Source organism: Mesoplodon mirus (genome assembly GCF_964341445.2).
Source record: "Mesoplodon mirus genome assembly, contig: HAP1_SCAFFOLD_796, whole genome shotgun sequence".
Taxonomy (NCBI): Eukaryota; Metazoa; Chordata; class Mammalia; order Artiodactyla; family Ziphiidae; genus Mesoplodon; species Mesoplodon mirus.
The window spans coordinates 188,504-201,071 of record NW_028295239.1 but is presented as its reverse complement, the minus strand read 5'-3'; positions in this window follow the sequence as shown (position 1 = coordinate 201,071).

The following is a 12,568-nucleotide window of genomic DNA, read 5'->3' as shown; positions in this document are numbered from 1 at the left end:
GAAAACTGTATGCTGGCTCCTAAAAAACATGGATGTGGTCCCTTGATTCCACTCCAGGGTGTACACCCAGAATATTAGAAAGCAAGGGCTGAAACAGACATTTGTACCCCATATTCATAGCAACATTATTCACAATAGCCAAAAGGTGGAAGCAACACAACACATCCTTCAACAGATGAATGGATAAGTACAGTGTAGTATATACACAATGGAATATGATTCAACCTTTAAAACTAAGGTAATTCTCACACATGCTACAATGTGGATGAACCTTGAAGTCATTATGCTAAGTGAAACCAGCCAGACACAAAAAGGACAAATGTTCTATGATTCCACTAGTATGAGGTATCCAGATAAGTCAAACTCAAAGACAAAGTAGAATAAGGTTGCCAGGGGTTGAGATGAGTTCGTGTTTAATGGTTACGATTTCACATGGGGAAAATAAAGCTCTGGAGATGGATGGTGAGGATATTTTTACAACAATGTGAATGTAGTTAATGCCACAGAACTGTGTACTTACAAATGGTTTAAATGGGGCTTTCCCCATGGCACAGTGGTTAAGAATCTGCCTGCCAATGCAGGGGACACAAGTTCAAGCACTGGTCCTGGAAGATCCCACATGCCACAGAGCAACTAAGCCCGTGAGCCACAGCTACTGAGCCCTTGTGCCACAACTACTGAAACCTGTGCGCCTAGAGCCCGTGCTCCGTAACAAGAGAAGCCACTGCAATGAGAAGCCTGAACACAGCAACGAAGAGTAGCCCCGCTCGCCGCAACTAGAGAAAGCCTGCGTGCAGCAACAAAGACCCGACACAGCCAAAAAATAGAAAATAAAATAAAATAATTTTTAAAAAAGTTTTTAAAAATGATTTAAATGGTAAATGTTATGTGTTTTTAATCACAATGGAAAAAATGAATGAAATAATGATCAATGTTACAATGTGGATAAACACTGAAAACATCCTAAGTGAAAGAAGCCATACAGAAAAACCACCCAGATCATGCTCATCTTGTACACTTTAAACCCAGCAAGGTTTTTTAAGTGAGGAAAAGCCCCAGTGATGGTTCCAAGAAAAGAAAACTGGATTCGAATAGAAAAATACATTTCCACAAAGCTGGGGCAGCTGGTGAAAGTTGAAGCAGGTCTGTAGATAGGATTATAATGTGGAAACCATAATTCTTCCTCATTTTGGGGTTATGTGCTCATTCCCTGGGAGAGTGGCCCTCCTACTCTCACAGGGTAAAACAAACTGGAGTATTTTGTAAATGTGGAAAACTTTATACTGCTATTTAAAGTTTTTTATACACTTGAAATTTACTAGAAAATAAAGTACTTATCAAAACAGCCATGTCATACCATGCCAGAAATACAGACAGAGCTATAGGGACTTGCCTGGGGGCGCGGTGGTTAAGAATCCAACTGCCAATGCAGAGGACATGGGTTCGAGCCCTGGTCCAGAAAGATAACACATGCTGCGGAGCAACTAAGCCCGTGCACCACAACTACTGAGCCTGTGCTGTAGAGCCCGTGAGCCACAACTACTGAAGCCCGAAGCCTAGAGCCCATGCTCTGCAAGAAGAGAAGCCACTGAAATGAGAAGCCCATGCACTTCAACGAAGAGTAGCCCCAACTTGCTGCAACTACAGAAAGCCCACGTGCAATAACAAAGACCCAACACAGGCCAAAAAACTTAATTAATTAAAAACAATAGAGCTACAGAGCACACAGCACTTCCACTCCGGGGTGTACATCTCGGGAGAACCATGGATCCATAGGACACAGGCACTTCAACTGTTAGTGCAGCCCTTTGCAGGAGCCTCGACTTAGAAACAATATAAATGTCCTTGGAAGGAAAAAATGGATAAAGAAGATATGGTACTTATGTACAATGGAATATTACTCAGCCATGAGATCTATGAAATAAGGCCAGTTGCAGCAACTCAGGTGAACTTAGGTACAATCATTCTAAGTGACATAAGTCAGACACAAAAAGACACTTAGCATAAGATATCACTTATAGGTGGAATCTAAAAATGGCTACACATGAACTAAATTACAAAAGAGAGTCACACATTTAGAAAACAAACTTAAGGCTGCTAAAGGGGAAAGGTGGGGTGGGGCGAGGCATAAACCAGAGGGTTGAAATGAGCACAGATAGGGTTCCAAAGACCAAATAGGTAATTGACAAGACCTACTCTATAGCTCAAAAAACTAAACTGGGCACACTCTAGTCACCATAAAAGAATATACACGACTGGTAAGTATCTGAAAAAGAATTTATGGATGTCTCTCTGTAAGTGAATCAAGTGGATGTGCAGCAGCAAGAAAGACAGCATTGAAAATCAGCTATACCCCATTATAAAAATAAATTACAAAAAAAAAAAAAAAAAAAAAACCAAGGAGAAACTGTTACAAAATTCGTTCAGGGGCTGTGATGAAACCTGCATTGACCCCATCTAGATCTACAGTGAAACGGGACAAGAGCAGAGGGCTCCATCTCTGTCTTTACGTTTACAGTCTAATGCGAGCTCAAGTCATTTTACCTCTGTTCGTACACTGCTGATTATTTTCAACAAATCACGAAGATATCGGTGTTTTATATTTACTATTTGGTGCTTGAGCTGGAGTAGCAGGCAGCGCCTTGAGGATATTAATCCTGGCTGAGCTATGCTAACCTGGAGCGCTGCTTGGAGATGCCCAAGTCTTTAACGTAGTCGTAACAGTCCCTGCACTTGTAATAATTCTCTTTGTAGTTGAACCCATTACACTGCAGGGTTCAGAAACTCACTTGGGCCACTAATAACTGGGACACCTGAGGTAGCATTTCCCCAAATAAATCGTGTCAACTTTTGACTACTTCCCCCATCATTCTTACTCCTACTCATATTACCAATAGTAGAAGCTGGTTCTGGTAAAAGTGGAACTGTATATTCAGCTCTAGCCTGCAATCTGGCCCACGCAGGAGCCTCTGTCGACCTAACCATTTTCTCCTTACCTTTAGCAGGTGTCTCTTCAATTCTTCGTGCTATTTCTTGTATTACTATAGTCTTTAATCCAAAACCAGCAGTCAAATCCCAATACCAAACACCATTATTTGTTTACTCTTCCCTAACTATAGCCATATTACTATAATTACCACTCTCAGTCCAAGCAGCCAGAATTGCCACACTGTTAAGAGATAGAAATCTCAACAGTACATTCTTTGACCCTGCAGGAGGAAACCGAATCCTATAGCAACACCTAGTGTGATTCTTTGGTCACCCTGAAGTGTGCATTCATGGCCTACCAGGGTTTGTTATAATTTCACATATCATTACATACGATTTAGGACAAAAACTGCCTTTCAGCTATTTGGGAATATTATGAGTTATGTCCACTGGCCTTTTAGGATTTCTCTTGTGGGCCCATCTTATATTTACCATAAGGATAGCTGTCGACTCAGTAGCATACTTTGCATCAGCTACCATAATTACTTCTATCCCTACAGGAGTAAAAGTATCTAGCCGATTAGAAACTCTTTATTTAATTTTTTTATTTTTTAATTTTTGGCTGCGTTGGGTCTTCATTGCTGCGCACCGGCTTTCTCTCGTTGCGGTGAGCAGGAGCTACTCTTCGTCGCCATGCGCAGGCTCCTCATGGCGGTGGCTTCTCTTGTTGCAGAGCACAGGCTCTAGGCATGTGGCCTTCAGTAGTTGTGGCTCACGGGCTCTAGAGGGCAGGCTCAGTAGTTGTGGTGCACGGGCTTTTTGCTCCGCGGCATGTGGAATCTTCCTGGACCGGGGATCAAACCCGTCTCACCTGTATTGGCAGGCCAATTCTTTACCACTGCATCACCAGGGAAGTCCCTGATTAGCAACTCTTCACGGAGGTAATATTATATGAGATCCCACTCTATTATGAGTTTTAGGCTTTATTTTCCTTTTTACAGTAGGTGGTTTGACAGGAATCATCTTAGCCAACTCATCCCCAGACATTGTCCTCCAGGATACATACTATGTAGTAGCACACTTCCATGACGTAGTGTCCATGGGAGCAGTCTTCACTATTATAGGAGGCTTCCTACACTGATTCCCACTATTCTCAGGTTACACAGTTAACTCAGCAGTAGCAAAACTCACTTCACAGGTATATTTGTAGTAGTAAATATGACTTCCTGCTGCACTTTCTTGGCCTCTCAGGGAGGTTACTACATTCCTCTGAGGCACACACAACATGAAATATTTTGTCTTTAGGCTCATTCGTCTCAGTAGCAGCAGTAATGCTAATAATCTTCATACTGTGAAAACCATTTGTGTCCAAACGAGAAGTCTCAGCAGTGGAAACTGCTGCTCCTAACCTAGAATGGTTGCACGGATGCCCTCCACCATATCCTATATTTGAAGTCCTACCTATGTAAATGTAAAATAAGGTAAGACTCAAGTCCTTTTCAAGCAGTTTGAAGCCAACAGCATAACAATTATGTCTTTCTCAATAAATGAGATAAAAGTAAAAAGTCATGTAAAATTTTCAAAGTGAAATCATAGGCTAAAATAGTGTATATCACGAAGACATATCAATTTCATCTAAGCTCTCAAGATACAACATCACCGATTATGGAAGAACTTTTACATTTTCATCACACACATTAATAGTGATTTTTAAAAGAAGTTCTCTAGTCCTCTATATTATTTCACTAATATTGACAACTAAACTAACTCATATATGTACAATAGATGCACAGGTAGAGAAAATTTGAACATTTTACCAGCCATTATTATAATCTTAGCTGCTCTATCATCATTGTGAATCCTTTACATGATACATGAAATCAATAACTCTTCCCAAAGCATAAAAACTATGGGTCAGTAATGATACTGATGCTACAAATACACAGATTAAGAAGATTTAAATGTTGACTGCTCTGTAATCCCCACATCAGAGCTAAAACCAGGAGAATAGTGATTAATAGAAGTCAACAACCTAGCACTATAGAGATAGTCATTGAAGATTAGTTTCATCTGAAATTGTTGTACACTCCTGAGCTGTTCCTTCTCAGGCCTAAAAAGAGCTGCTATCCCAGGACGCCTAAATTAAAGAATCCTAATACAGACAGGACCAGGCCTATGTTGTGGACAAGAGAGCTCGTTTTCCTGAGGTCAAAGACAGGACAGAGGGATATGGCTGAGATATGGGGTGAATCTGGAGCCCATGGGGATGCACCCTCCAAGCTCCAGGATAGGAATGGGGCCTCTGGGGTCCCAGGCCACCCACCACGCCCTCCCGAGCAGGATCTTGGCAACATTCCCTGTCAGTGATGAGGCAGCCCTAGCACTTGTCACGCCCCAATGCTGTGTCCTATGTGGGTCCCATGCTGTTGGGACCACACCCACACTCTGCAGGTCCACGCTGCTGGGTCCTTCGTGCCTCAGGAGTACAGACCACACAGCAAGCAGTTTCCTCCCCAACCAGCAGGAGGAGGGGAGGAGAGCAGGGGCACCAGGGGAATCTCACTCAGACAACACCCCAGGGGTGCCAGCGGGAACAGTGATGATGCAGATGAGGCACAGACCAAGAGATGGATCCAGAGGACCCAACAGGCAGCTGGTCAGGTCCCGGCTCATCTGTACCCCAGACACCTTTGTCCCTCATACAGCCCCTTCCTCATACACCCTCTCCTTAAATGCAGATTCTTCACATGCAAACAGGCAGAGCTTCAGGCTGAAAGTCAGCTCTTCCAAAGTGACCCCTCAGCAAACACTGCAGGATTCCACTCCAGTGGGTGCCCTGGAGTCTACAACTCAGGGACTGAAGTGGATATCGGTGCCAGGGGCAGTGGGAGAGAATGGGGAGTGAGACGTTCGTGGTTGTGGAATTTTGGTTTTGCAAGATGAAAAGTCCTAGGAATGGTGGTGATGGCTCCACGAGAAAGTGAATAGATCTGATGCCTCAGAAACGTGCACTTAAAATGGTGAAGATGGTAAAGGGTATGTGACATGTGTTTTATTTCACTTAAAATAAATTCTTAAAATAATGTCTTGTTCACTGTGATTCCATTTCGACTCCCCTTCATCACAGATGTCGGAGGCCCAGACACAGTCCACTACCTTAGGGGCCATCACGGTACCCTCACATGGCACATGGGAGACCATTCTTAGGGGGGGCTAGTCTGTGCTCACCTGACCTCTGTCCAGGGGGACCCAGGCAGTGGTGACCCCCATAGATTAGACATATGATATGATATGTTATTAATACGATACCACCAAGCATTGTCACTCACCAGAACACAGAGCAGCAACCCACTCAAACATGCCTGACCTCACATGAATGTGAGAAGACTAAGAGAAGAAAAGGTACCACAGGTTAATCAGGTCAACACCCTTAATGCAGAGGTTGGAAATCTCAAAGGGGAAAAGACACACTGCAGGCAAAGAGCACATATGGGCTCTCCCCGTACATGTGATCCTGACCCATGCAGATGTGGTGAGAGCCACACAGTTCCCACACCCTTTACCTGGGGTCGCATGTCCACACTCACCACGGTGACCCCACCTCCCCAGACCCTGCACCTAAAGTCACACGTTCTCTCTCAACAGGTGACCCCTCCTACCCAGACCTCTCCACCTGAGTCCCATGTCCACAGTCCCAGGGTGAACCGCCCTCCCCAGACTCCCCCAACTGGGGCCACACGTGCACAGTCTCCAGGGTGACCTCACCTCCCCAGACCCTGCACCTGAGGTGACATGTCCCCTTGGTCAGGACACCATGGCTCTGCTGGTGGCTCCCCTCATGTGGAAACAAGCTGTGTTCCTGGGGCCTCCTGGGATGGGAGAATGTGGCAGGTGGGTCTCCTCTCCCCACACTTGTACCAGAGAAGTCCTCCTCTTTTCAGTTTGATTCTGTTGATTTTACCTGTTTTTAAAGCTTTCATGCTAAAGTTGAACACACTACTTGGTTCTGGCAGGCTCAGTCCTTTCTTGTCTCACATGCTTGTTGAGATAACTCACAGGACAGCAGGGCTGAAAGCAGAGGGGCAGCTCTGGATGCTTCTGAGTAGGGACGGTAGAATGGAAGGAGAGCTCAGCAGCAGCCTCAGCTGTTACCCATCGGCCTTTTGCCCGATCTGCGTGCTCTGCAATCAATTCACCAGCTAAACCTGCCTCCCTACGCACCATGCACGTGCTGGTGAATTGGAATTATTGCCCGGTAGCCCTCCTGCGGATTCTCCATGAGCCTTAGGGAAGGTGAACCTTACAGGGATTAAGACTAAGGCCCCGACCATAGCACTGACCCTTGGGAGGACCAGGTAACCACACTCAGAAGAGAGGCTGTTACTCAGACAAACCCACCTCAGCTCCAGACCCCAGACATTTAAGCACTCACCTTCAGATGCAGGCACGGAGCTTCCCAGTCCTGAGGCCACGCCGGGTTTCTACCCAGGTTCCCATAGTCCTAGCGTACACAGAACATGGTCAGGCCTAAATCTTCTTCTTATAGACAACACATGGTCAGCTCTGAACATAATCAGTAGAAAGGACATGCAGAGGTTTAAATCTACCGTGTAGACAGAACTTGACCATGTTTAAACTAGCTTAGGGCTGATCTCATAGGAGGTACAGATCACACACATGGGTCTCTCGTCTTTGGACACCCACATCAGGAAACTGAACAAAATCTTTGTCATTAAACATTTCAACAGGCAAAACAGAAATGTTACCAGTTTCTCTGGCCACCTGATGGTCAGGATCCATGGGTGAGCCATGAACTTCTGAGAGTGCAGCCCCGTCTGCTGCCAGGACAGACAAGAAGTGGCCTGATTCCAGCCTCCCAGGCTTCCAGAAGGAGGCGGCCGCACTGGAACCCAGGCAGGACAGTCCTGAATGGTCCGGGCCGGGAGATCCGGTCTGTCCATTCCACTGGCCAATTCCGGGCGGGGCGCTCAGGGCCGCTGAGAGCCCTGCACTCAGGTCCTGCTTCCCTGCAGCGTGTGCATGTGCATGTGCGTGTGCGTGTGTGTGTGCGTGTGTGTGTGGGTGTGTGTAGAGGGGGCGGTGGCTGACGGCTCCCATGGCTCCCGTCCCGGGCACCGCGCTGTCTTCGAGGGGAGTCACGGGGAGAGGTAGGGGCACAGAAGCTGTTGGAGAGGAGAACCCACCGCGGAGCTCCTTGCACACTGGCTCGCCCCACCTGGTGACCCGCCTGCCCATCGTGGGCCGCATGTCACCCCCCAGCCCCCACCCCCGAGGGCAGGGCCCCTGCTCTTTCAAAAGGACAAGGTCTCACATGAAGGAGACCCAGTGGGGACTGTCACGCCCCCACTCCTGATGCTGACTTTGGGAGAATGAACCCCCTTGACTGGGTGATGGGACACTGTGAGGAAAGAGGTGGCGGCCCCATCCAAGTCGGGGCCTGGCTGAGAGATGGGAACACAGGAGCCAAGTGCAGGGCCTGGAGGCCAGGCCAACAGGAGGGGCATCCCCAGCCTTGGCCGGCCTCTCCAACTGTGACATTGTAGCTTTAGGGGACCTGGGGCAGGTGACTGAATGTAATGGGGGTCTAAACTGGACCCTGAATGGGGCTTAAGGAAGGTGTGAAGGATGTTACTGAGACCGTGACAGTCATTGGAAGACAGACTCTGTGTCAGGACATCCTGCTCCATCCATTTAAATCCCTGAGATCTGTGACCTTTACGTGGCTACGCAGGATTGTTAGAGCATCTGCGTGTGGATATATCTGCAAGTGGTTCCAGCAAACACACAGTTGTGCACACAGGCGGGCACAGCACACACACAAACATATGTAGGTGCACAGCACAAATATATTCACACACTAGCATATGAACACACATGCACGCATATGCCCATGCATACACTAACGTGAGCAAGTGCACACTAACGAACGTGTGCAAGTGCACATGCCTATGCACATGCACAGCATAGGTATGCAAACAGGCACATGCACACGCATGTACATAGCACACACACAGGGAATAAAGTGAATCCATAAAGTGAGTCCGTAAAGCATTAAGTCCTGAACACAAGTGAAGCTGACATGTATTTTTCCCTTTTCTTAGCTTTGATGTTTTTCACAACAAAAAGTTTAAGGAAAAAGTTAATGGCAAATGACTTTTGATTCATAGGACTTTCTGACGTTATTCCACAAATATTATGACAGGAGAAATAAATGTAGATAGTACATGTGTCCACTAATGGATGAATGGAGAAGAAAAACATGGTCCATCAATACAAGGGAATGTTATTCAGCCTAAAAGGGAAGGCAATTCTGACACAGGCTGCAGCAGGGATGATCCTTGAGGGCATTAATGCTCAGTGATGTAAGCTAGACACAAACAAACAAACAGTGCTTGATCCATTCATACAAGGCCCCTAGAGCAGTCGGAAACATAGAGACAGAAAGTAGGATGGTGAGTGCCAGGGGCTGAGGGAGGGACAATGGCGACTGAGTGTTTAATGGGGACTGTTTCAATTTTGCAGGATGAAAAAATTCTGGAGGACGATGGCGGTCAGGTTTGCACAACAGTGCGAATTACTTCTGGACCCTGAAATGTGCACTTAAAAATGGTTAAGATAGTAAAGTTTATGTTTTGTGTATTGGACCACAATTTTTAAAACTTTAAAAAAAACAACAGGAAGTAGTGCGTGAATAACACAAGATGCACAACTTCACTAACAACGGAGGGATTAAAACCATAAGAAAACTACTGTGCACACACCTACCAGAATGGCAGACATGAAGGCACAGTATCAAATATCAGCAGGATGTGGAGCAATGGAAAGCCTGGTGCGCAGCGGGGGATGCAACCACTTCTGAAACAATCGGGCCTCAGAGAGCGAACACAACCACCCCAGCCCTGCACCAGGACACACGGACATGGACTCTGCAGCCACAGGAGCCAAACCTGAAAGAACCTGAAGACCATCACAAGCAGATGCAGAAATGAACCATGCACGCTCCTATGAAGGAATATTCCACAGCAATGGAGTACATTTTGTTTAAAGGCAGTAAAACTATAAAAAAATTATTTTTAAAAAAAAACTATATTCAAAAGATGAAAGAATCTATAATTCTGGCACCTAAGGATTGTCGAATGCTCCTAAAAATAGATTGTTGTGGAAATGTTTATTATAAGGAAATTAACATATTCTCTAGGAAGGACGGGGTGAATGGGCCTGCTACATTTTCTACATTGAAGACATATACAGGTTTTGATTCTACTTCTGTTAAATCAAGAGGGGCTTCATTGGATTTCTGCTACCGCGGAGATAATCAAATTCTGGGTAGGGGTCAGGAGAAAACTAGTCATAGGCGTTCTCGTGTAATAATTACTGTTGAAAGTGTAAATGATCCATTTATCAGTAAGACTGAGAATAGAATAACTGCTACATTACTTCATATGGGATTGTGTGTGCTACTGTCCCTAGGGCTCCAGTGAGTGAGTATTTTGAATGTGAAGCTCATCCAGATCTGAGGATGGAATAAATGGCTAGGTGTGATATGGCTAATATAAATAATAGGCCAACATTTATATTAATTAGTGGAAAAGATACGGGAAGAGGAATTCATGTTGTGAGAGCCAGGGTTAAGGTTAGCATTGGGGCAATAATATATAAATTGATGATGTTGATGGACATAGTGGTTCTTTAATAAGTAATTTGTATGCCTCAGCAATGGTTTGTAATCATCCATGGGGGCTGAGGATTGTTGGCCCTTTCTGGATTTGTATATAGCCTAGGATTTTCCATTTAATTAATATGAGGAATGCTATGGTGAATTAAATTGGGTCATTTGTGAAAGAATGTTGATTATAAACATATTCTTAGGAAGAGGACTTGAACCAGTGCAGATAAAGGTTTCAGTTGTACATAATTACCAGGCTCTGCCACCTTAACAAACATGGTTCTACAGTAGGGTATGTATAAATTAACTGAATGTAGATTATATCATCATTTAGTTTCCAGACATTTTGTAAAGTAAGCCGTAATGCTCTTGTCCTTTCCTACTGGAAGAAATCTGCAATAGACAGAAAGCAACCAGGATGACTCCAGTCTGAACTCAGATCACGTGAGACTTTAATAGATTTTTTTTTTTTTTTTTAGATGTTGGGAGTAGGAGTTTATTAATTTATTTATTTTTGCTGTGTTGGGTCTTCGTTTCTGTGCGAGGGCTTTCTCTAGCTGTGGCAAGCAGGGGCCACTCTTCATCGCAGTGCGCGGGCCTTTCACTATCGCGGCCTCTCGTTGCGGAGCACAGGCTCCGGACGCGCAGGCTCAGCAGTTGTGGCTCACGGGTCTAGTTGCTCCGCGGCATGTGGGATCCTCCCAGCCCAGGGCTCGAACCCGTGTCCCCTGCATTAGCAGGCAGATTCTCAACCACTGCGCCACCAGGGAAGCCCCACGTGAGACTTTAATCGTTGAACAATTAAAAGCAGTTATACCATTGAAATGTCATGATCCAGCATCAAGGTCATAAACCATATTGCCGCTATGAACTCCAGAATACAATTACACTGTTATCCCTAGTAAAACTTGTTCTGTTGATCAGTGTTTTAGAACAGGTGATAAAGCATTTTGACTAGTTGGTCTAAATTTTGATCACTCAGAGGTGGTTGCTTCTCCAAAAAATAAATGACACACGGGCCCAAGGCGCACCAGCTTCAGTAGTTGTGGCACACAGGCTCAGTAGTTGTAGCCCACTGGCTTAGTTGCTCTGTGGCAAGTGGGATCTTCCCAGACCAGAGATCGAACCCGTGTCCCCTGCATTGGCAGGCGAATTCTTAACCACTTCATCACCAGGGAAGTCCCAGAATCGCAGTCTCCCTTTTAGTATACTTTAAGCCCAAAGAATCCATGGAGAATTGTTACAGAAAATAAGACAATAAAATATTGTAAGGACTGTAACAGAAGCATATAGTACACAGTTCATATAGACACAGCCCAAGCAGTTACAAAGTATATTAAAAGGGAGGCTGCAATTTTATTTTATTATTTTTATTATTTTTTAACATCTTTATTGGAGTATAATTCCTTTACAATGATATGTTATTTTCTGTTTTATAACAAAGTGAGTCAGTTATACATAAGCATATGTTCCCATATTTCTTCCCTCTTGCATCTCCCTGCCTCCCACCCTCCCTATCCCACCCCTCTAGGTGGTCACAAAGCACCGAGCTAGTCTCCCTGTGCTATGTGGCTGAGGGAGGCTGCAATGTTAAAAGAATAAGATAAATTATACCCACAAACTCCCAATCTTTCCTGAAACGTTGCAATCTGGAACCCTATTGTAGGAAGCAGAAGATTCCAGGAGACATTCTACAAATGAAGGACTCTAAACCCTGTGGTTGGATAAGGAATTCTGGAAGGAAGGTATCCTCACCCGAGGAGAGCAGGTTCCTATACTTGTCTAACATCACATACCTGGACAGTTCCCACTGATCTTGGTCCAGGCATTGCCTGTCCTCTTGAGAGAAAACTATGGCCATATCCTGGAATGTCAGCGGTCCCTGAAATTAAAAGTACACATACCGTGTGGCCACGGGAAGAGTTCATAATGTGACCCAAGAAGAAAAGAGCA